Source organism: Diabrotica virgifera, chromosome 10 (assembly GCF_917563875.1).
Source record: "Diabrotica virgifera virgifera chromosome 10, PGI_DIABVI_V3a".
Taxonomy (NCBI): Eukaryota; Metazoa; Arthropoda; class Insecta; order Coleoptera; family Chrysomelidae; genus Diabrotica; species Diabrotica virgifera.
The window spans coordinates 111,747,055-111,773,855 of NC_065452.1; positions in this window are offsets into that span (position 1 = coordinate 111,747,055).

A 26,801-nucleotide genomic window follows, 5' to 3' on the forward strand; every position below is an offset into this window, starting at 1 on the left:
CCCGTCATAGCGACTTTTTTTAAACAGACAATACAGGCAACGGTTAAAGGTAAATAACATAAAAGATTTAGACTAATTTACTATTTAGACTTATTATACGTATCTTTGATTTTTTGGAAAAAACCTTGGTATTTGCCAATCCTGCAATTTAGTGAAGAAATTAAAAATACCCTTAAGAACACACACTGGAGAAAAACCTTGCAAGTGTGAAATTTGTTTTGAGCAATTTATTGATGCAGTCAGATTAAAAGAACACTTAAGAATGCACACTGGAGAAATGCCCTTTAAGTGTGAAATTTGTTTTAAGCAATTTATGTATGCAGTCAAATTAAAGAAAAAAACACTTTAAAACACACATTGGAGAAAAGCCTTACAAGTGTGAAATTTGTTTTAAGCCATTTACTCGTTCAGCGAGATTAAAAGAACACTCCAGAATGCACACTGGAGACTCGTGAGAAAAGTTTTACAAACAAGATGTTTAGAAGCAAAATGCGTTAAATCCAATTTTTGCCGAAAATGAGATATTGAGCTTTACTCTAGTTCCTCAGAGTCCATTCTATAGATAGAACACTTTATTTACCGTCAAATCGAATCAGCCAGCAGTTAGAATTCTATTTTAAGGCGGGGTATGGTTTGAAATCAAAATATCAAGCACATTTTTGTGAATTTTTTTCGAAGCTCTGGTACAATTATTTTATTTTTAAATTAAATAATCATATTAAGTACAATTCAAAGAATACTTAGAAAAAAATTCAGTCCAAAAAATATTGAAAAATAAGCCATTAGTGACAAATTTTGACATGCAGCTCACAAAAAAAATGGATTTTGCGGTGGACATCAGAACTCGTTACTAAATCATACGAAACAAAAAATTCAAAAAGATTTACTTAGCTTATGAGTTTCGCGAGGTCACAACGTCGAGGTTTTTTATTTTTAATGATTTTTGAATTTTTAGTATCACTCAGAAATCAAAAAAATGAAATTTTTGGTAAAAATTTTGTGAAAATCAACAGATTTATTATTGTTGAACAAAAAATAAGCAAAAAAAGAAAAGTATCTCGACGTTGTTACCTCATGAAATGTCTATAGAAAAACTGTGCAAAATATCAGGTAGATCAACCGAGTAGTTTTTCAGTTACAATGTCCACCGCATTTGAAAAAGCAGTTTTGAGAAAAATGAGTTTAAAGTTTTGACAACTGCATCTTTATCTTCTTATTTGTCTGCCAAATCGTAAAGTGATGCACATTGGAATATGTTTTTTGAATCGAGGATGAATCTACAAAAGAGAAGGCGAACAGTTGTTTAACGTTTCTCACTACGCTCAAGCGTGCTGGCGCGAAGTCGCGGCAAAGCGAGTCGAAGCTAGGGTTATTCAACACGCTGTATCTCTGGTAATTTTACTCCGATTATTTTGAAATTTTCAGAGAGTATTCTTGAAAGTACGCACTTATTTGAAATAATAAAAATTTAATATTTCAAACCATACCCCTTCACCCCTTAATATAGAGAATACAGTCGATTTCTTTGTAAATTTTTTCTGACCACGTGCTGAGAGATGTTTTGCGGTTAATATTAATAATTTTTTGATTGGAACAATCAAAGTGTTGCTCAGGAAAGAAGGGGTGGTGACCGCATTTCTAACAAATTCAATGAGAGACAACAAGATATTATAAAATACATCAGCTCTTTAATAAAATGTTAAGATTCACAATATTTTCGGTAGCAATACTCGTCGAAGTTACCTTTTTTGATTTGAATATAGAAAAGTTTGCAAATATGTACAACGCTCAAACCGACGAGAACTTGAAAGTGAAAAATTTTTACTTTCGCCAGATTTTTGTGCATAAGTTTAATTTGGGCTTTGGTTCACCTATAGGGTCGATGTATGCTCCACATGCCTGGAACTTCCAGAAAAACTAAAGCAAACAACCGATCCGCGGCAAACCGCATCTTTAAGAGCTACCCAAGCTGTTCACAAAATAAAGAATGTGTGTGTACTTTGTACGCACGTAAGAAGTTATACTTCTATTATTATGATTTCAACGAAATTAATATACTTTAAACAGTTTATTTATATTTTATTTAAATATTAAACTAATTTTAATACTTACTACTTTTCAAAAAAATTTATTAAAACAATACCAAAAATAAAAGAATAAAACACACACAAATACATTGAAAAATGCCACAAAAATTATTTCTGAACAATAATTTTGGAAAATTTTTAACTAAATACGTATTTTCTGAAAAAAAAATTGTATGATACTATACTTACAATCATAAAATGTTTAAAAAAAAAAAAGTTTGTATAGGGGATTCAACCCGCATACATTGGCGCGGTTAGTTTTGAAATTAAAGCATCTTAAAGGCTCGTTTTCACGCTACGTCTTATTGTACGTTTTGTGTGATAGGACAAATCCTATACAATAAAATGTGTAGTGTAAACAGCAAACGTTTTGTCGAATCGAAAAATGTACAGGATTTGTCCTATCACACAAAACGTACAATAAGACGTAGCGTGAAAACAGCAAAACGTACTGTCGAATCGAAAAAATTAAATTCGCTTAAACATACGTATGACCCACAAAACGTAGCGTGAAAACGGGCCTTTAGATTTTGGCTACGGAGACATATGCATCATGTTGAAAGATAGACCAACTGAACGTTTTAAACTTTTGACAGTTTTGAATTTAACCAAATTAGTTTGATTTTTGTGGAATTGAAATATTAAAATATAACAAAACATAGAGTAAGAAAACAATATTAGATGAATATTGGTAGAAAGTTTGTTGGTAATCAAATTATGTAAATCAAAGCATTACATACTAGGTAGGTTTATTTTATATTTTCCAAATAAGTAGGTAGGTTCCTACCTATGTAATTTTTTATTACAATAAAAACTAATATACACAACATTTGTTTACCCATAACCGACATATTGACAGGTCATTGTAATTACCCAATCAGAGCACGTTTAACGTTTGAGCTGCGCCTATGACCAAGACTTTTGATGAATTCGCGCACATATAAATTTACTCCCAACGCGCCTAAAGAAGTATAACTTCAAAAAAAAGAGCTAATTTTTTTATTACTAAAAGTAGAAGAAAAGGAAACTCTTACTATCGACGTCAACTTTACCTCTTCAATGTTTCTATTGTTGTTGGTAGTTTCATAGCCACCTTTACTTAACAAGCCATGAAGTTGAAACTTGGCAACATCTATTGGTAGACCGATTAATTCTGACAGTTCTCATTTGTTTTTAAATAATTTTCACTGTATTTACAGAGAAACTGAATTATTTTACAATATTTCGTGCTCCAAATTATAAAGCACATTAAAGGGTATGTTACTAAGATGATTTTAGTTCAATATAATATATTTTTATATAAACTTGCGTGCATATAGAAATCCGTCCACTTAAAAATTTTGTCATTTTTAATGTCTTATATTTCCTAAACCTGTTGGCAGATTTAAGTGATTTTTTTAATATGTTATAGCCTAATTCTTTAACAATACCGCTGTAATAATATTGTTGCTAACCAGTTAAATTTTTATGGTGTACCGGGCATTTATAAAATAATGAAATTAAAACCCAACTATAGACTCCGGTTTTCTTAACATTCTGTTTTTTTTATTAATTCGCTTATGTTTAACAACTAGATTTGTTCTTTATCAATTCAGGGTGTTTCTACATAAGTGCGACAAACTTTAAGGGGAAAGGAACAAAATGCAAAATTTTGACGCCTGTATTTTAAATGTAATCATTTTTTTCGAATTTTGAGAAAACCAATAAGTATTTTTGAAAAATTTAAACGCAGAATAAAAGATTACTTTATTACCGAGGGCCGAAAGTCCCTTAGAATGAATAAAACGTTTTTTTTAATGACATACTTGAAACTAAAAATCACACTAAATTTTCTTAGTTTTTCACCCCTGTAACTTATTAAAATAAACATAGAAGTTTTCAGGGACTTTGGGCCCTCGGTCCTAACGTAATCTTTCACTCTGCGTTTAAATTTTTGAAAAATACTTATTAGTTTTCTTAGGATTCGAAAAAAATGAATCCCGTTTATATTCTTGTTATTGGTTTTTTTTTGTATAATAAACGTTACTTACAAGGAATTACTTTTAATATTATTTTGTACAAACTTCTAATTAATAATATTTTCTTGTTCGACTCAAAAATACTATAAATTTTACCAGAATTTGTACTTTAAAATCGCAGTTTCGAAAGCGGTAGTCCAAAAGTCAGACTACCGACGTCATCAATTTTTCTCTTCATGGCTTGTAAAGTAAAAGTGGCTATGGTAGTTCTATGTGGAAAATGTCTCCAAATAATTGCTTTAGCTACGTATGGACTGAAGTTGCACTGAAAACTATGATTGCTATGCTACACAGATGGAGGCTATTCGCTCCTAAGAATGTTGAAGAGATAGAATTGATATTTCCAGTACGAGGCCAGACCGTTTATTTGGTCTTTGCGAAAAAGAATTAAAAAAAAGAGATTATTGAGACTTCAGATGGCTATTGGCGATTCAGATTAAGATCGCAGCGCCAATGTGGTATCAAATTGAACCGAGCTAAGGGGCCATTGTGAAGTGTGAAGTTAGTCGTATTGATGACAGTGGAGAAACTACCGGCGCCGCGTCCCATTGTTTACATATTGTATGTTGTATTTGGTTGTATGTTTAGTTTTGTGTTTTAGTTTTGTTCGTTTATCTGTGTTTTTCTTTTAAATTTAATTATATTTTGTACACAAAACACAATTAACCTTTAACGCGAAACAACAAATAACGTAACAATAAACAAAATAAATAACAATAAACGAGTAATATACAGCAACAATTAAACGTGATTAAACCATAAACAAACAAATTCTCCCAACCTAAACAATATGCCGGATGCATGCCTTCAACCGTCAACGTGAAAGAAAATAAACAATGGCCCCTTAGCTCGGTTACTGCAATATCCTCCAGAGGGCGTTAATGGACCGTGATAGTGTGACGTCAAAACGTCAAATATTTTTCCAAACAAATCAAAAATCAATAAATGTTTGACTTCTGTCAATGGATTATACACGTGATTTGTGTAATCATTTTTAATTTTATTTTGTTTTAAAAAGCATCTGCACATTTTTTCTAAAGACACAATCCTTGTTAGTCATATCAATCATATTGCTTTTAATTTTATAAATGTCCCTACACAAAATCAAGAATTTACACACTACAATAGTACTTACTGCGTTTCTTCAGGTTCTTAACCAGTCCTATTTGGAAATATGGTGGAAAATATACTATGAGCATTGATTACAATCACGGTTACCCAACACATTACCATTTTGTAAAAATTAAACATCCTACAAGCAATATATTCCAATTATAAAAAAGAAAACAAACACCACGTGTGAACTTTTGTTTTGTTTGGCAATTATTCCAGAGTAGCCAACATTGATTTGACGTCACGACTATCACGGTCCATTGAAAAGTATGCTACAATAAGACGACTTGTTATTGACATAATTATTTTGATTGGAAGCAAGAGGCAGTAGATCATTTTAAACCTATTCACTTTAACACATGTCACAATGACACTTTAAATTTCAGCCTTCAAAAAAGTTCGAATTCAAGCGAGATGCAAAACCCCAGCACATGATTCTCATCCGAGCAGAAGAGTTTGATTACCACTCCATTGGTAATTTCAAATCCAATATGAAAGGGAAAGAAAATGTTTTAAACTAAACATTAATCCTTCAAAAATGGCTAAGGCTACCTTAATAAACAAGAAAAAATTGTCTGATGTCAAAAGGCTTCTTGAATTGCATTTTGGGTCTGATTGGCAATCTAATCCATGCTTAAAGTTTACGTCAAATTATTTCTTATTGTGAAAAACGTAGTGAAGTTGGTGCAGAAGTGGAAGAAGATTTATGTGGCATTCCTGAAGACGCGCCAGAATTGTGTATAAAATGTTTTTATTTTTATTAAGAATGTAATAAAATCGTATAATATATTTTTTACTCACTTCTTAACTAGTTGATATTACTTCAAATTAAAGCAAAATGAATAAATAAAAAGAATAACCCCAAAAATGAAGTATATTCTTCCTAGTTTGTAGATTTTTCTAAGACGCACATTCATAAATGCTGCCATATTGTTAACAAAAAAACACCTACGCCGAAGTCGTCCATCCACCAACTTCACTTAAACTGAAGCAAATACTACGAAACTAGCAAATACTTCTAAAGCGTAGTACATTCGTCTATGTATCTGGTAAATAGTGGCGTATGCTACCGAGGAAAGTAAATGCTTTGTAAGTGTAGTAAAAACTTCAAAAATGTAGTACATACTTGAAGCATTAGCAGATACTACGTTTTATGCATTCCACCCATAGTGTGTGACATATACATATGAGTGTTTCTTTATTCAGTATTAAAGGCATTGAATAGCGCTTTCTCTGTAATAACTGCGTCTTAGAAGCGTCGATTGGATAAAGAAAATCGAATCATTTGTTTGCATTGAAAGTTATATTTTTCTTGTTTCGTTTTTCTTTTTGATGAAACAATGGAAAATGAAATTTTCTATGGAAGACGACCCTTTCTTTGCAAATAATAAAAATCCGACAGTGCATCTGGGTAATTTTTTTATATTTTTGTATGATACTCTCGAAATTAAAAGATAATTATTGTCTTTTTATTGTTGTATTAAATCTGCACGAAGATTGTAAGCAGCAAATGTATCATTCAGCTATTAATAAAATGTTATATATTTAGTATTTAAGATCTAAGGCGACTAATGCCTACCTTAGTTATTAGTGTTTTATATGTTTCTAGATTAATATAATAGGTTTGTTCTAGCAAACAGTCAAACTAATCAGAAACCGTCAGCAAACATAGTTGGTCAGTGAGAGAACATAATACACCAGTCACCAGTGCTATCCCCTCTACTCGCGCTGGTCCACTATTCGCTGATGGTTTTAAACCGTTTGAGACTGATGCTAGAACAAACCTAATATTATCAATGTCATTAGTTATGAATTAATAAAATACTGTTAACACGTTGACGGACAGTGCGTCAAATGTATAAGCAAGTGTTGTGACACTATATAATATGTATTTTGCAAAGTAGAATAGGGAAACTGCTGTATTTCTTTTAGCGCTTATAGTTAATAAAAAGTGACTTTTAATATCTTTACATTACGTAAACATGTGGACGATGACCATGGACATCGTGGCACATTTAATATGCATGTGTAGATGTAATGACACCGATTTTTCGTCACGATTCGTTATTTTAAAAATGTCGTCTATCGACGTCGTGTCACATTACACCAATTGAAATTGGACGTCTATAGACGTTATGTCCGCAAACGTGTTAATATAGGCCTAACTAACTAATGGGCCTTCCTTATCAAGTTATTCCAGAATTCACCAGAATATGGATATTTTTTACCAAAATGTTCGAGGACTTAGGACCAAACTGAATGTTCTTCGTAGTAATGTTATCTCTACCAATGTAACTCAGTAATTGTGCTAAGTGAGACATGGCTTACAGAAGAAATCTCTGATGTTGAGCTTGGGCTGTTTGAACATAATATATATATAGAAGGGATCGTAATGAAACTACCAGTGATGCTTCAAGAGGTGGTGGTGTGTTGATAGCTGTCGCTAAGAATATCCCTGCTCAATTGGTGGAGTCAAGCCCCAGCCTGGAGCAATTATTTGTTCAAATCGGCTCTGGTTCCAATAAAACCATTATAGGATATGTATATATCCCACCAAGATCATCTCCAGAAAAATACCAACTTTTCAGTGACAATATTGACAGCCTCTCTGAGAAGTACCAATGCCCAATGCTCTTACTTGGAGATTTTAACTTGCCGAAGGTCTCATGGACATTTGACCAGTTCTGCTCTCATGCCATCTAGTAGTAGTTGAGACACGATCGAAGCAACATCGAATCTCTTTAATAACCGAATCAACGTATTAATATTTGATATTTGTTGTGATTTCTTTTTACTAGTCTAAAGTCTAAACAGTGATTTGCAATTAGTGTTTTGGAACAGGTATATTAGAATTTTTAATTGCTTGCTAATTACAAGAATTCATAAAGTAAGGTAACACATTCCAGTCTGTTTTTTTTTCTTGTTCTTTTTAAAGTATTTGGAGGAACATAAGCGTATCGTTAGCTGTATTTTCGGAAATATGCCGTCAAATTTAATATGTTCTTGCTGCAGCAAATCATACAAACCAAATTTAATGTTAAAATGCTCTGTGTGTACTAAAGTATTTAGACATACTTGTGTTAACATTAGTGCAAATGAGCTTGAACTGATTAATGATGAAGAGAAGGGATGTGACTGGTCTTGCATAAATTGTAGACAAATTGGTAATCAGATTAAGGACTTAAAATCATTAATTCTCTCACTTCAGGCTGAAATACAAGCCCTAAAAAATGATAACCAGATTTTGAAATCTTCTTCGAACCCACTAGAAATGGAAGAAATAATACAAGAAATCAACGAACGAAATAAAAGAAAACGAAATGTTATTTTCTTTGGTGTGCCGGAACAGGATCAACAACTATCTGAGGATCATCGTAAGAATAGCGATAAGTCTGAAGTTCAAAAAATAATCTCAAGCGTAAGTCCTAATGTGAATACTGCCAACATTACGCTCTTCAGACTTGGGCAAGTTAACCAAGGGCGAATTCGACCAATTAAGGTCATATTGGATGATGAAAATGATGTATTTGCTTTAATACGGCAAGCTAGATTTCTAAGAAATGGGAACTACAAAAATGTGTCAATGTCATTTGATCGAACTAGAAATCAAATTAATTATTACAACAATGTAAAGGTTGAACTAAACAACATGAATGCGAGTGGAAATGGATCTTTCAAAATCAAGTATATGAATGGTATACCCAAGGTAGTGCCTTTAAACCAATAGAGCCCGACAGTGTTGTAGGATGTGAACTTATATGTTATTACCAAAATGTACGTGGTCTTAACTCTAAAGTTTCAGAGTTTTATACTAGTGTAAGTGAGGGTGAATATGACATTATTGCTTTAAGTGAGACCTGGTTGAACAAGGATGTGTCCAGTCTAGAGTTGTTTCCTGATCAATACGATGTGTATAGAAAGGATCGAAAATTTGATGTTGTAGATAAAACCACTGGGGGAGGCGTCTTATTAGCGCTGAAGACGGAGATTAAATCGTCTGTTATCGATGTATCCACATACGATCTACAGTTTCCCCTAATCGATATGTTAGCTGTAAAATGTTGTGTTGGTTATAGAAAATTTTATGTTTTAGTTCTTTATATTATTGATAAGTTAAGTTCTGAAGACTTCGAATACTTTTTTGAATGTTTAGAACAACTGGATATATTTAATGAAACCATTGTTATATTAGGTGACTTCAATGTACCCAAGTTTGTAGATCAAAGCAGATTAGATATAAAAACATCAACTGTATTAGATTTTTTAAGTTTATTTAATTTAGTTCGATACAATGATGTGCCTAATAACTTAGGTCGTTTGTTGGATTTAGTAATGTCATCAGAGAAATGTGATATTATTCATGATGATTTTTCACTGGTTAAAGAAGATGGTCATCATCCTGCACTTATGATAAGGATTAATAATTTGGGAAAAAAGGAAATTAGGTTTTTACCAAATTCTAATTCGAAAATGTATAATTTTCGGAAAGCAAATTTCACTTCTCTGTATTCTGAACTATTACAAACTAATTGGGACTTTTTAGATAATTACGATGATGTAAATATAGCATTAAAGCAATTTTATAATATATTGTATACAATAGTTGATAGATATGTTCCGGTATACAAAAATTATAAACATAAGTATCCAAATTGGTATCACTCAGATATTATTAAAAATATTAAACTCAAAGCCAAAAACCGTCAAAAGTATAGAAAAACAGGAAACGAAATATATCACATAGAATTTAAAAGATTGCGCAAAGTTATTAAACAGCAAATTAAAACTGCATATAACAATTACATTGAAAACATTCAAGACAGTATTACCATTGAAACAAAATCATTTTGGTCCTATGTACATACTAAAAATAAGTCATCGCGAATTCCAGGTGAAATGTGCTATGAGGGAAATACTTTTGATAATCCCCAGGATATTGTCAACGCTTTTAAAACATTTTTTGAAAAAGTATATATGTATCTACTGACAATAATGAACCAGAGGACATCAGCGTTCAGGGTTTTAATTTACCAACCATTAATTTTTTGAAATTTGAAGAAAATGAAATTCTGGAAGCTTTTAAAAGATTAAAAAATAAAATGACGACTGGTCCAGATAATATTCCAGCATTTCTAGTTAAAGATTGTACACGAATATTTGTCAAACCGCTTCAAAAACTGTTTAACTTGTCTTTGGAAACTGGAAAATATCCTGAAATATGGAAAGAGTCAAAAGTATGTCCTATATTTAAAAATGGAGTTAAATCTGATATATCTAATTACAGACCTGTCTCTCTGTTCTGTATAATTGTATATATCCGTGTGTTCGCGGCTATATTGCACCTTTTCAACACGGATTCATAGATAAACGATCTACCGTCACAAACCTGGTAGTGATGACACAATTTATTTCTGAAGTATTAGATGAACAAGGACAAATTGATGTCGTATATACAGATTTCTCGAAGGCATTTGATAAGGTGGTTCATCCGTATTTATTATCCAAGTTATCAAATTTAGGATTTTCTGTTAATTTAATTAAATTCTTTGGTAGTTATTTAATAGAAAGGAGACAGTATGTATTCTATAATGGCTTTAAGTCAGATTTAATTCTGTCTAAGTCTGGTGTTCCGCAAGGCTCCAATCTAGGACCGTTATTATTTTTACTTTATATTAATGATTTGTTTCAAGAAATTAACTGTAAAAAATTGTGTTTTGCGGACGACTTGAAAATTTTCTGTAAGATCGACACTATTGGCGATTGTTTAGAACTTCAGCGTAACTTAACTGCTATTGATACATGGTGTACTAATAACAAACTACTATTAAATTCTGCAAAATGTAAAGTAGTGAGTTTTTGCAGGAAATTGACGACAGTTAACTTTAACTATATAATTCAGAACTCTGTTTTGGAAAAATGTAATAGCCTCAAAGACTTAGGTGTCATTTTTGACTGCAAGTTAACTTTCAATTTGCATATTGAACAAAAAGTTTCTGAAGCTATGAGAATGTACGGTTTCATTATTAGGAATTGCAGAAACTTCACCAACATAACACCAATAAAATTATTATACTATTCTCTAGTACGTCCAAAATTAGAATATTGCAGTTTAGTTTGGTATCCTATATATAATTGTTATACAAAAGATATTGAAAAAGTACAGAGAAAACTTATAAAATATCTGATATTTAAAATTGATGGAATCTATCCTAACCGTGGATGTGATAATAATATATTATGTTGTAGAGTTGACATGGTTAGTTTAGAATTAAGGAGAGAAATTAGTTCATTAACATTTTTGTATAAATTATTACATAACAGTATTGACTGTAGTGATTTATTAGCACAAATTAATTTCAACGTTCCTCGAGTTAGATCTAGATCAAACGTTTTATTTAAGTGTCCAAGAGCAAGAACAAATATATTAGTTAAATCGCCTCTTTTCGTCATGTGTAAGAATTATAATAGTATTTGCAATCATTGTGATATTTTTTCGTGCTCACTTAATGATTTGTTAAAAATGGCTTCTCTTTACTTAGATTAGGTCTCTACTATTACTTTGTAGATATTATACTAATGAATTATGTGATTTTTTTTCTGTATTTGTCCTATAAATGGGAAACTGTTGGGCAATAAAGCTATTATTATTATTATTATCTACTCTCCAGATACTTTGCACCAGGATGCCGAATCAAATGAGGTGATGTCAAACTTTGTGCTTTTCACAATTTGTACCAACTTAACAATGTTCCCAACAATTTGGGCGAAACCCTAGACCTGGTTTTTGGTTCGAATACCCTTTCTGTAGTTGTGACTTTGGCAGATGATGCTCTGGTCCCTGAGGATAGTTACCAGCCACCCCTGAATGTAACATTAAGAATATCAGGTAGTCACACTAATCTACTTAATGCAACCAAGGATGAATATTATTATGACTTAAAGTCTGCAAACTTTAATTTGTTAAATAGCTATCTTGGGAAAGTTAATTGGGATATGATATTATTAAAACATTCCATCAATGATATGCTTAATATTTTTTACGATGTTCTTTACTCAGTTATACACATGGTAGTACCACAAAAGAAAGTGTCTTAAGGTTACTTTCCAAGATGGTTCTCTCAAGAATTAAAAAATGTTATTATTTTAAAAATGCAAAAGCATTTAAAGAATCTAGGAGTAAGTATGATTATATTACTTTTTCAAGATTAAGATCACAATGTAAAGTCTTATCTAAAACTTGTTACAATGAATTTGTGTCCAGCTCGGAAAATGCTATTGTCAATGAGAGTAATATGAAAAAATTCTGGTCCTATGTCAATTCACAACGAAAATCTAATGATTTACCATCTGAAATGTTTTACAATGAGGTGAGTTGCCAACTGGGGCCTGATCTTCCAAATCTATTTGCAGATTATTTTAAAACTGTTTACTCAACAAAATATTGTCAGGCAGTTGAATCTTTATCCTTTAATAATATCAGCATAAATAATCTTCATCTCAGTATTTCAACAATTTATGAAGATATTTGTAATCTAAAAACCAACAAGAGTCCAGGACCAGATGGAATGCCCCCCATTATTCTAAAAGCATGTAGTTTTGTACTTTCTCGTCCTCTCTATATAATAGAAACTCTTCTTTTAAGTCTGGTTATTTCCCTGAGTTTTGGAAGACCCACCCCTTCTTGACCCCCATATACAAATCAGGAAATAGAGCTGATGTGTGCAATTATAGGCCAGTTTGCAATTTAAATGTAATTCCAAAACTATTTGAAAAAATAGTAACAAAATATCTTACATCAGTGTTATCATCAACAATAATACCCCAGCAGTATGGATTTCTAAATGGAAGGTCTACTGAGCTTAATTTGCTAGTTTACAGTGAGTTTCTGTCAAATGTCTTGGATGGTGGTGGTGAGGTACACAGTATATATATGTTACAGTTCAAGTTGATTATCCAGTTGGAGTTGACTCCAACTAGTTGGAGTCAACTCTAACGGCTGGTTTCAGTAAAAGTTGATTATAAATATAAAATGAAGATTTATATTCAACATTTACTAGTAAAAGTAGACTCGAACTAGGAAAAGTATACTCTTCCCAATGCCATTTAGTAAAAGTTGATTCTGATTCATACAAACAGCCGATTCTAGAAATTAAATGTTACTGAAAATGTTCAAATTAGTTTAGGCTGTATCGTCGCCCCCGTTAGGTAAATTACTCCGATTCGAAATTTTTGCACAAACTTACTCAAAAAGAGGTCCTTATAACAAATCTACTGGGTGCCAGGCAGTACCTTGATCGATAAATTGTTTAAACAAGACAAATTCACAAAAATAATTTTTTCACTTCGAACAATATTTTTTTAGATCATTTGGGTTATTCTGAGCAAAAAAAGGTATTTTGTGATTTTTCTCTAAAATTGATTGTTGTCGAGTTATACGCGATTTAAAATTTGAAAAATGCGAAAATAGCCATTTGCAAGGCTTAATAACTCGGTTAAAATCCATTATTATGAAAGTCAGAAAGTGACCAAACCAAAGTTTATAGCCCCCTCTACAAGATCCAGCAGAAATTTTTGTCACTATTTTATTACTAAGCTTTATCTTTAATTATTAACAATGAGTGCTAAGTGCGTATTAGGCGGCCGTCAATGGTGAGTGCTAAAGAGATGCACCATTCCGGCCGTCCAATGGTGAATCTCACTCGCACTCACATTGACGGCCGCCTCAATACACGCTTAGCGCTCATTGTTGATAATTAAAAATAATATCTTAATGAAATAATGACAAAAATTTCTTCAGGATCTTATAGAGGTAGCTTTAATCTTTGATTTTTTTAGTTTCATAATATATAATATCGTATGGCATTTTTGCCTTTCGGACAGTTCCGGCGCCAATTACATCTTTAACCCTGTTTCAAGTAACTAGTGTCGATGTACACTAGCCCAGGGGGACCGACAGCTTAACGTGCTCTCCGAGGCACGGTGAGACGGCTCGTGTCATTATTGGAAATGAAAATGGTTTGTCTTTGGCAGGGCTCGAACCCACGTACACTGGCGTATGAGGCCAGCAATTATGCCGTTACTCCACGGCCGCTCGCTCGACTTTCACAATAATTATCTTTAACCGAGTTATTAAACCTTAAAAATGGTTATTTTGGCGTTTTTCAAAATTTAAGTCGCTAATAACTCGACAACAGTCAATTTTAGAGAAAAAAGGCCCAAAGGATCTAAAAAAAAATTGTACGAAGTGAAAAAATTATTTTAGCGAATTTGTTTAAAATCATTTTTTATCGCCAAACGTCACTAAAATCATCCATTATTGTACTCATTTGCCTCATTTTCGGCAGTAAAGTAACACTTTGTTGTAGTGAAAGAATGTTACTTTACCTGCCGCGATTATTAATCAAATTAACCGAGATTGAATGTAAGTGGTCAATGGCAGCAATCGATTATTTATTTGAGTGAAATTAAAATTTATTTACTTTAATTATTAAAAATATTGTACAAAATTTATCTTATTATTAATAAAATTTATGTCAAAAAGTAAAATTCTGTAGTGTTTCGCAATTATATTCATACAAAATAAATCAAAACTTTACAGATTTAGTAATTAGGTAGGTATACATACAATATGCAAAAGTCATCTGTCATTACTGTCATACGAATTTTAACGACCCCCCTACAAGATACTGAAGAAATTTTTGTTATTATTTTATTACTAAGCGGTTATTTTTAATTATTAACAATGAGTGCTAGGAGCGTATTGACGCAGCTATTAATGTGAGTGCGAGTGAGATGCACCATTTTGGCATTTAAAAATTCAAACTTCTGTCAAACCACAAAACTGTCAAAACTTTTTTTGTAATTTATTGCTCACATGTCATCACCATGACAAGGCGAAAGTTCTTCTTCTTGTGGTGCTTTCTCCTTTAGTGGAGGTTAGCGACTATACTGGCAAATCTGTCTCTGTCCAATGCGGCTCTAAACAAAGATGTTGAATCAAGGCCGGTCCAGTCTCTGATATTTGTAAGCCATGAAATCTGGCGCCTACCGGGACCCCGTTTTCCTTCAATCTTACTCTGGATGATCAGTTGCGTGAGGCGGTACTTTTTGTTTCTCATTATGTGTCCCAGGTAGCTAACTTTTTTGACTTTAATGATTTTTAGCAGTTCCCTATCTGTACCTATTCTCCTCAGAACATATTCGTTGGTGGTGTGGGTTGTTCAAGGTATTTTTAAGTCTCTTCTATAAAGCCAGAGTTCAAATAAGGCGTCCAACTTGTTCATCAGTGTTGTGCTGTGTCCAGGCCTCCGTTCCATACAAAAGTATTGACCACACATATCAATGCAGAAAACGACATCTAAGGCTGATATTAATGCTAGTGTTACAAAATAAGCTTTTCATTTTGATAAACCCCTGTCGGGCTACCTCTATTCTCGCTCTTGACTTCTTGTTTATAATCAAGTTGATTGTTGAACCAGCAACCAAGATATTTGTACTGGCTTACGTATTCAAGCTGTTGTTGTTTCACATATTTATTGGAAGAGGTAAATTTTTGTTCCTTGATATTCTTATAACTTTGGTTTTCGCAGTATTGATCTTCATCCCCATTTTTTCACAACTCTCAGTAACCCTATCCAACAGTATCTGCAGACTATGGTCCGAATCAGTCATTAATACTGTGTCATCTGCATACCGGATGTTATTTACTCTGCCCGTTTATCCTGATTCCTTCTGAAGAATGCGATAAAGAGTTTGCAAATATTACCTCAGAGTAGACGTTAAAAGTATGGGTGATAGCACACAACCCTGTCTAACACCTCGTTGTATTTCAATTGGCCTTGACGTATTACCATTGGTCTTTATGATTGCTGTCTGATTCCAATAAATAGCCTCTATAATTTTAGAATCTCTTTTGTCGACTCCGATGTCGTTCAATCTTTCTATTAAGGTCTTGTGCTTCACCCTATCGAACGCTTTCTCAAAATCTATGAAACAGATAAAAAGGTCTGCTTGCTGATCTTTGTATCTTTGTGCCAGAGTTTGAAGACAGAATATTGCTTCTCGTGTCCCCATACCTTTCCTGAAGCCAAATTCTTCTTGACCGGTGACCTCATCACATTTTTTATAATATATTCTGTTCTGTATGATACGCAAGAAAAGCTTCAGAATGTTATTTAATAGACTTATAAGGCGGAAGTCCTGGCATAATTTGGCATTCTTCTTTTTAGGCAGTGGTATGAAGACTGATTCAAGCCATATTTTAGGGATAGTCCCTGTATTGTAAACATTATTAAATAGTCCAAGAAGAAGGTCTAAGTTTTCCTCCTTGATTAACTTCAATAGCTCAGCTGGTATTTCATCTTTTCCTACAGATTTGTTGTTTTTTAGTTGACGTCCATTAAATCCAATATTTCCTCTGTCATCCATCTTTGCTTCCGTGGTCGCTGTTATGTGAGCATTTCAGTTGTCGTTGCAAGGGCGTGTCTGATTTCCTCCCGAAGGCGAAAGTTAAGGATGTTTAATTATATGAAAGTGTGCTAAAAAACAGTGCGAAAAAGTAAAACCGATTTAAAATACATTGTTACTTCAAACACACTTTAAACCCTTCATGTACTGCTATCTATATTTACAATTTTCACACAATAAAACCTTTACATTATAATATGAGATAGAGTAGATAAAAATTATTTTTGTGAATTTGGTTAACAAAAATTGGTTAAACAATTTTTCGACCGCGGTACCGCGTGACCCCCTGTGTATTTGTTATAAGGATTGTTATACGGATGTATTTCTTTGAGTAAGTTTGTGCAAAAAATCGAATCAGAATAATTTACCTAACGGGGGCGACGTTACAGACTATACTAATAAGTAGTTGAAACGGTCAAAACAAAGAAACGCACACTCATCAAAAATGCACTTGAGATTCTCGTATAATCAACATTTACTGAATCGATCCAGGAAGAGTCAACTCCAACTAGTAAAAGTTGAGTTAAATTTTTAAAATCAACTTTTACTGCTCGTTTCAGTTGGAGTTGACTCCAACTAGTTGGAGTCAACTCTAACTGAGAATCAACTTGAACTGTAACATATACACTGAATTTTCTAAGGCATTTGACAGGGTAAATCATAAAATTTTATTGAATAAGCTGAGGATAGCAGGTTTGGGTGGTGGTTTGTTGAGCTGGATCTGATATATCAGCTATTTGTCTGATAGATCTCAAATAGTAAAGGTCAAAGGCTTTAAATCTAAGGAGATAAAAGTACCTTTTGGTGTGCCTAAAGGGTCTCATTTGGGACCCTTGTTATTTAACATCTTTATAAACGACATCCATAGTTGCTTTCAATATTCCGAATTTCTATGTTTTGCTGATGACCTGAAATGCTTCAAGGCTGTCTCTTCTACCACTGATTGTATCAACTTTTGGAATACTAGATTTCACCTCATGTTTCAACAACCTTTGCAGTCAGATTTGTCCAGACTAGTGCACTGGTGTGAAAGAAATTGCATGGATTTAAACCTAAACAAATCCCTCACTATGTATTTCTCGAAGAGGCGTTTCCCCTTAGCTTTTTCCTATGCAATTTCTAACACCATCTTGATCAATATGTCAGCTACTAAGGATCTTGGAGTCTTACTTGACAATGCTCTATGCTTCAAATGTCATATCGCAGAGAATATTTCTAGAGCCCTTAAAATGGTTGGCTTTGTCAAGAGATGTACAAGAGATTTCACAAATATCTCAGCAATCCGCCTATTGTATTGTTCATTGGTCAGACCCCTGTTGGAATATGCTTTTTCAGTCTGGAATCCCCTCTATACATGCCATGTACATAAACTAGAACAAGTGCAAAGAAGATTTTTGCGGTATTTGGCCTTTAAGGCTGGAGTGGATCCCCCTGATAACTACCATTACAACTATGATTCACTTCACACAAGATTTTCTCTCACTCCTCTTCAGATTCGCAGGCAATGCAAGGACTTACATAACCTTTAAAAAAATTTTAATGGTATTGCTGATTGCCCAGATCTACTGTACTCTATTGGTTTGGCAGTGCCATCCAGGAATACTAGATTTCACCTCATGTTTCAACAACCTTTTTGTAGAACTAATGTAAAGTATAATAGTTTTAGTTCAAAGTCTGTAAGAACAGCCAATAACTTGTGTCTCCGAACATTGATTTCAGTGTAAGTATAAAGACGCTGTATGTGTTTTGTTAAAAATTTAACGCTTAGGGTAGAACACTAATTTATAAATGTATAAGTATATTTATAGGTAGTTAGGCGATTTAGTGTTAAGTGTTCAAATAAATGTCAATTTATTATCTGTGATATGTTATCATTGTCTGTGATATGTTGTCAATTTATTATCTGTGATATGTTGATATTTAGTGATTTTAATTAAGTGTATTTACATACTTTTATAATTTATTTTGAGGTTTAATGTATATTTTAGCTCTTAAATTATTTTTTTTTATTAAGAAAAAGTCGCATCCACCTAATGGTTATTAGCGACGGAACAATACATAATAGGTTAAACAAAAATGTGGTACAATATAAGTATAGTACAAAGGTAAGGTTACATGCATTATCTACAAAAACTTGTTAGATTTTATTGAATACACCAATTGTTTTTAAAAAGTCAATTAAATTTTTTGGTTCTTTATTATTGGCACCCAGAACTGACATATTTGACAAGATATTAAAATCAATCCGTTCTTGTGTATATTTTGGCATTCAATGTTTGACAGTTAGTTGTGTGTTACACGATTCACAAATAGGTGGTTCAGATCTTGAGAACAAATATGAGTGAGTAAGCCTGGTAAGGCTAAGTCGTAGGCGGTTGAAACTGCTTGCTCATAACAACTTTTATAAACTGTTTTGACTTTTTTTACTGTATCTTTAATTTGCCTGAGCTTTGAATTTGAATTTTGCCATTCATCGAGCCATTCATTTAACACATATTGTTTTATCAACACTATTAAGTCATTAGGGACACATTTTAATACCGTTTCTGAATCCGCACTAGTCACTGCACTACACGCACTTGAGTCTGCATCTTCATTTCCACTAATGCCCACGTGGGAAGGAATCCAAATGAAGTTGACTATTCTACCATTTTTGAGATAAGTGAAGCTCCAACTTAATCATTTTTTCAATTGGATGATTTGGATATATCTTTTGTACCGATGTCAGTGGCGACGCGTGACTTTTTCTAAAGTGTTACCAAAACCAGATGTAAAAAAATCCTATTTAAAAAAATATTTTGAACCTCCCAAGTATAAGTTTTTGTTTTCAATCCTGTGGGATAAAATTAAACATATCACTATTCCCAAATTATATGTATGTAATTATGTATATGTAACAGGTATAACAATAAATAATAAACAAACTAAACATATTATTCTACCATAAAATTAACATAAAAAAATGAACAAGTAGGAAAAAGAACAGATGTTGAAAACTATTGTTTATATTTTAATTCTTCCATTTTCAATAATATCATTTTTTTCTTTAAAATAATATATAAAAAAATATACAAGTAGAATGACTTTTCAAGTAGTTGATCAATTACGCAATACGTAGCAACACTCTTCCATGTTTAAATGCACGCACACTGTAATCTGTAATAGGTGCTAAACATACTAAACCAACGTTTTACCAATCTTCAAAATGGTAACAATACTGATATGCACCGCGTGCCCGCGCGCCGTCTCTAGACCCGTCAGTCCTTCAAAATTTTCAGAGCTAGTCCCGAGCGATGCATGGCGAGGTTTCTCCTGCGTTACAGTTACCAGTGCCAGTATTGGTAACGGCATATGATAACGTGTCATGGATTCACATATCTCGCCAATATTTTCGTGCGTCTAGTTGGGTATTTACTGAATTAGGTACTATAACAAGTATTTCTGTTGGTAAAAAATATAAATGAAATTATTTCGTATATAGTCATAAAATATTTATTTGCAAGATTTGTAACTGTTACCAATGGTAACAGTGGTTACATGGACGCTTCGCCACTGACCGATGTTATCGCACTAAGCGAATCCGAAAGAATCACTACCCTAGTTATGTTATTGTCGTTAGAAAACTCAAGTGCTCTGTAGAGAGCGAGTAATTCAGCTGTACTGCAATGCGGTAAAATCGAAATAAGTGGTACTAAAATTGCAACTCCCCCACTTGCGAGAGCTGTGTTAGTTCGGTCTTTACGAAAGCATGTAAAACGTTTTGGCGAATATGGGTTAGAAGATACAAGATTCTTTTCCTGTAGACATATAATTTCGGGACAGTGTTCTGATTGAATGATATTGAGCATTGGTAAGCGATGGAAAAGTCCATCATTCCACTGTAAAATTGAGTTGAATGTTATGTTTCAGTTGAAGAGAGATCACTCTCAGTAGTAGCGTCTTCACCGAGAAAACGTATCAGTAGGGTTTTTAGCCTTGTAAAACGATGTTTTGTGGCTCTGTCTGGAATATATTGATAAGAGAGGGTAAGCAAATTTATGAGGCCAAGGAAATCAGATGTGAATTCTTTAACAATTTCGATAGAAGATTGGCTGCCTTGAATATTTTCAATAAGCATCATTAATTGGTCATAGCTTAAAATGGACGGTGTCGATTGTTTACTTAGATATCATTCAAGCGATTCCGGGATAGGTAATGAGCGTTTAGGTTTTTTATTATTTTGAGTTTTGGTTTTATGAGGCTCAGCAGGAAGAAGAAATGTTTGATTATCAACAATATTTTCGACAGGTGGAGATAATGTTTCCTCTATGGTTCGTTTGGTGGAGGGACAGGGTGATTCTTTCGTGATCGCTAGTGAAGTCTGTGAAATTATCTCTATATTTTCGGCTGTAGCAGAAGATTCCAGTGGAGTATTTTCGTTAGTTTTTAAATCTTGGGCTGCTTCAGAAACGATATATATCTAGGCATTAGGTATATATTTATATATATCTAGGTATAATTTCCACTGATGTAGAGTTAGAGGTGTTTGGTGTGGATACCTGTAGAAATATTTCGGTATTTTTATGTTGATCATTATTAGAAGTTTGGTCTACTTGATTACCAGCATTGGTAAGAGGCTAAGGGTCCTGAAGGCTGAGAAGAAGAATTTTTATTGCTTGAACAGTTACTAGCAATGTGACCATTTGTTTACAGATATAGCATGTCATACTATCCTGCGAAATGAATATTCTATTATAGTCCAGGGCGCATCTGTTTTGAGATGGACGTTGAGAGGTGACTTTAATTTTTTTACAGTAATTGCTTGAAAATAACTCAAATAATAATATTTGAGTTATCCTCCCACTCAAAATGGTCCGGAACATTGTTTAAATAATCAAAATGTCAAAATATGAAGGAAAAATTCAATTTTTTTATTGGTTTTTTGATTATAACTTTAAAACTATTCATTTATGAAAAAAGTTGTATCGACATAAAAGTTGCGTAATTAAATTTCCTATAATACAGAATTGGTTACAAATTTAAAAAATGGTCACCCTTGTTGCAAAATAGCAATAATTGCGAAAAAAAACCATACAAAAACAAGTATTTGCATTTTAAGTTTTTCAACCATTTACGCTACACTTAGGACCTTCATATTTTACCGAGAAAAACTTTATGATATAGTAAGTAAACCAACACTGTAAATTTCATTACGATCGGTTTAATAGATTTTGCAATCCAGCTTTCGCAAAAAAAATTCATTTGTTTAAAATGTTGCAGGACTGAAAATAAAGCAGATAGCAAGTGGAATTTTTTTTCTTATAGAAGTGTACTGTATCTTTCATTTGCAATTTGCAAGATTAAAATCGATTAATTACCACGGCGTCAGGAAATTTTTTAAATAAACATTAATTTTTGGTGCTACGCGCAGGACAGCGGTGTTCGATTCACACAAGATGATTTCCACCAAAATTTCTTCCAATCTTTATCTAATATATTATTTTCTTACTCTATATTTTGTTGAATTTTAATATTTTAATTCCACAAAAATCAAATTAATTTTATTATTGTTTGTGAAATATTGTTTAAACAATTGCATATGTTTAAAAATAATAAACTTTTATTCTCTAAGTTAAAATATATGAACAATGAAAGTTTTTGCTAAAAAAAGTGTTATTTTAAAAGATAGAGTATGTGTTTTTATTTTGCAATAAACAAATTTATTTATTTATATCGAAATTTAATAAAAATTAAAATGTATCCATCATTATCAAAGGTCACTAAAATGCCCAATCAGAGCAAACTATCCGCTGTCCTGCGCGTAGCACCAATAATTAATGTTTATTTAAAAAAATTCCTGACGCCGTGGTGGTTAATCGATTTTAATTTTGCAAATTGCATATGAAAGTTGCAATACACTTCTATACAAAAAAAAATTTCAACTTGCTATCTGCTTTATTTTTAGTCCTGTAACATTTTGAAAAAATGAATTTTTTTTGCGAAAGCTGGATTGCAAAATTTATTTTGCAAAATATGTAGAACCGATCTTAAAGAAATTTACAGTATTGTTTTACTGTATCATAAAGTTTTTCTGGGTGAAATATGAAGGTCCTAAGTGTAGCATAAATGGTTGAAAAACGTAAAATGCGAATACTTGTTTTTGTATGGTTTTTTAAGAATTATTGTTATTTTGCAACAAGGGTGACTATTTTTTAAATTTCTAACCAATTCTATATTGTAAAAAATTTAATTACGCAACTTTTATGTCAGTACAACTTTTCTCGAAAATGAATACTTTTAAAGTTATAATCACAAAACCAAGAAAAAAATCGAATTTTTCCTTCATTTTTTGACATTTTAATTATTTAAACAATGTTCCGGACCTTTTTGACAGGGAGGATAACTCAAATATTATTATTTGAGTTATTTTCAAACAATTTTTGCAAAAAAATTTGAGTCACTTCTCAACGTCCAAATGTACTAATATTTTTACAGATGCGCCCTGGTCTATTATTAGTATTATCATAATTTAGAAGAATTGAATCTGGGATCGTCGTGTTATGCGGACTAATAAACACTTGCCTTCTAAAACTTTTTATATGGCTATATTCTGGAAGAGAGACTGATCTTTAAGAAAGTAATTGGAGAAACTAAGTTTAGGCCGAGATGTTTTAATTCTTGGATGATTACTTCGTGTGGGATACTTGGACAAACATTTGATAGCACCATTCTTTCTGCAGGCGTTATGAGCCTTCTAGCCCTGACTATTTCCCCATGTACCTCTATAGAACCATAGTTTGTCATAAAATCCTCAACAGCTTGTTTGCTACTTAAATACATGCATATTCGATTATTAGATAGGCGAGACGAGAATAAGATATTTTTGGGATTTATTAAGTTACCTAAAGAAATAAGGTAATCTTGAAGTGGTGTATTATTAATAGCGCTAAAAAGTATTGCGTTTTCTTTTCCTGGGAAGAAATTTTGCTGTGCAACTGCGGTAGAATAAGATTTATTCGCTGGGACATTCTGTATAGTAACATCTGATGACATATTGATAATTTATTTACGGTACTACCGAAACTAATTACTTTCGTTTCCCGCAAAAAACAAACTGGTAAATTGTTTATAATCCATAAGCCCGTGTCTATTTACAATAACTGCTGCAGTAGACAGGAATATAAACTAATAAAACTGGTTTAAATACGCAAACATACGATTAAATAATACATGTGGTATAAAACTTACAGTTTAAAGTTAGTTTGATCACTTTCACTATAATTAAAAACTGGTAGTTTCACTGGTAATAGGCAAAATATCAAGAGCCGAGACACTACGTGTTTACAGCTCATTAACTTTTTCGGTACTCTCAAATTATTTTGTAATAATGGGCAAGGCCCGTAAATAAATAAATATATCCATTTCTAGTATATAATAATAAATATGTAACAACATTGCACTTTTGATTTCTCTGACAATACGAGGTACGTGTAATTGCTTCTTGTTATTTGGCTAGATATGTATTTTGGTTTTAAGAGTTTTCTTTGTCTCTCGAAGAAAAGACAAAGTGGCGTCTTTTTGGCAAATTGTTTTTAACTTGTTTTCTTTGTTATTCAGATTTCTGGTTTAGCTCTAGTAGCTATTATCTTACTTTCTTTTTCTCCAATTTTATTTTTGTTTATGTACTAGTAAGAATGATCCAAAGCACCACCCCCACATCTCATCCGATTCTGAGCAACGCGGCCTCTTTCATTTTGTGTGTCTCAAACACTGACCATCGTGTTGAGTGTTACATGACAAGAAATATTTTTCGCTCCAGTTTTAGAAGTATGACTAGATTTTAGAGCAAATCTATGTTTATTTAACACAGTTCAATAGACCCTTTGAATAGAAATTGGGTAAACTATACAGGGTGAGGCAGATAAACGGCCTATTAGAAATATCTCGAGAACTAGAGGTAACTGAATAATGAAAATTGGAATGAAGGGGTTTTGAAAAGTGATTTGTTTAATGAAAATATTTTCATATATTTGCTACTTCCGATTATACCGGAAGTTGCCTATAACTTCGTTATTTTAACGGAACACCCTGTACATTTTTGGATTCTCCTCGATGTCTTCTTTCTTAAAATATAACGTTTTGTAGAATAATACGGGGTAGTTTAAAAGATAATTACGATTTTTATTAATTTCGTAGCAACATTCACACCCTGTAGAATTTTAGTGATTTGACAGCAAAAACTCTATTTATGTTCAAATGATTTATAATAAATTCTATTATTGTTAAATTTTTTATTAATGTAGCAAAATGTTTAATTGTAGTATACAGGGTTGGCCGTAACTCGGACTGAGTATTTCCTGAGTTTTCTTAAAAGGAACGCCCTGTATTTTAGTATTGTAATTAAATGATATTTTATGTAACATACAACATTCTACCTAGTTGGCTGTGACTTTGAAACTAAACTTGCTTAAACATTTGACAATATATTATTTTTATAGTTCCAGTACCATTGTTACAATTACTAATACGAATTTTTCTAATGAGGAAATAGTTTATGAAGTTATACTTCTTAATTTATTTTCCCGGGCGCATGCGCACACCGACAGTATGGTATTAGGGGCCGTTCAAGTATTACGTAACGCAGGTTGGGGGGGGGGGGTCAAAAATCTTCAAAAATTGCGTTACGCAATAGTTAAACGCCCATTAGAGTGCGTTACGCACTCTAATGGGGGGGAGGGGGTCAAAAATCTTCAAAAATCGCGTTACGTAATACTTGAACGCTCCCTTAGTCGCTCAAACGTTATACGGGATCTGATTGGGTGTTAAAATCATCTGTCAATAATTGCTCAATATGGAGATTATGGATAAACAAATGTTGTGTATATTAGTTTTTATTGTTGTGATGGCAGAGAAAGAAGCAAGTTTATAATTGTAGTGACTTTTTAAATAGTTTTTAAAAGCGACAGGTACGTAATAATTGTAAATGTTTCAGTATCCTAATAAAAAATTACATAGGTACCTGCCTATTTGGAAAATTTAAAATGAATCTACCAAAATAGTATGTAATGCTTTGGTTTACACAATTTGATTACCATCAAAATTTCTACCAATATTCACCTAATATATTGTTATTCCACAAAATATTCCTTTAATTACACAAAAATCAAACTAGTTTGATTAAATTCATATAAGTAATAAACAACTGTCAAAAAGTTTATGGTATAAACGTTCAGTTGGTGTATATTCCCACATGACAGATACGTGAAGGTGGCGCGATGGGAAAGCACTTCGATTTTCGATCGAAGGGATCGACGGGAAGCGGGTTCGATCCCCAATGGAATTTACTATTTTTTTATTTTTTTTTATACATTTTATGATTGTAAGTATATTATTATATAATTTTTTTCAGAAAATACGTATTTAGTTACAATTTTTGGTAACAATTATTGTTCAGAAATCATTTCTTTGTGGCATTTTTCAATGTGTTTGTGTGTGTTTTATTCTTTTATTTTTTAATTTTTGGTATTGTTTTAATAAAAATGTTTGGAAAGTAGTAAGTATTAAAATTAGTTTAATAGTTAAATTAAATATAAATAAACTGTTTAAAGTATATTGATTTCGTTGAATTCATATAATATAAGTATAACTTCTTACGTGAGTACAAAGTACGCATTCTTTTTTTTTGTGCTTGGAGAGTATAAAAAAAATGTGCTCTTAGCAATAGGAATTTATCATCAATTCCCTGATAGCTGACAACCAAGAAGACGAACTTTTCAAAGTTTACTAGAACAGTGTCAACGGACTGGGCACTTACGAAAAATCTGATGGAACAAAAACTATTGTAAATGAATAAAATTAATCAAGTATAATCCTGAGTATCACTGATAATCTGCATGTTAGTACGACCGTTCTCGTAAAAATGTTTAAGCAAGTTTAGTGTCACAAGTCATGGCCAACTAGGTAAAATTTATGCTTTTATTAATATTTTACGCACCAACAACCTTAACTACTATTAATATAGTACAATATTAATAAATTAAGGATCAATCTAGATTAATGTATTCATAATCGAAAAATTATTTTGATTGAATATTTTTATAGACAACCTAATAAAATTTCACGAAATTTTTGTTGCAAT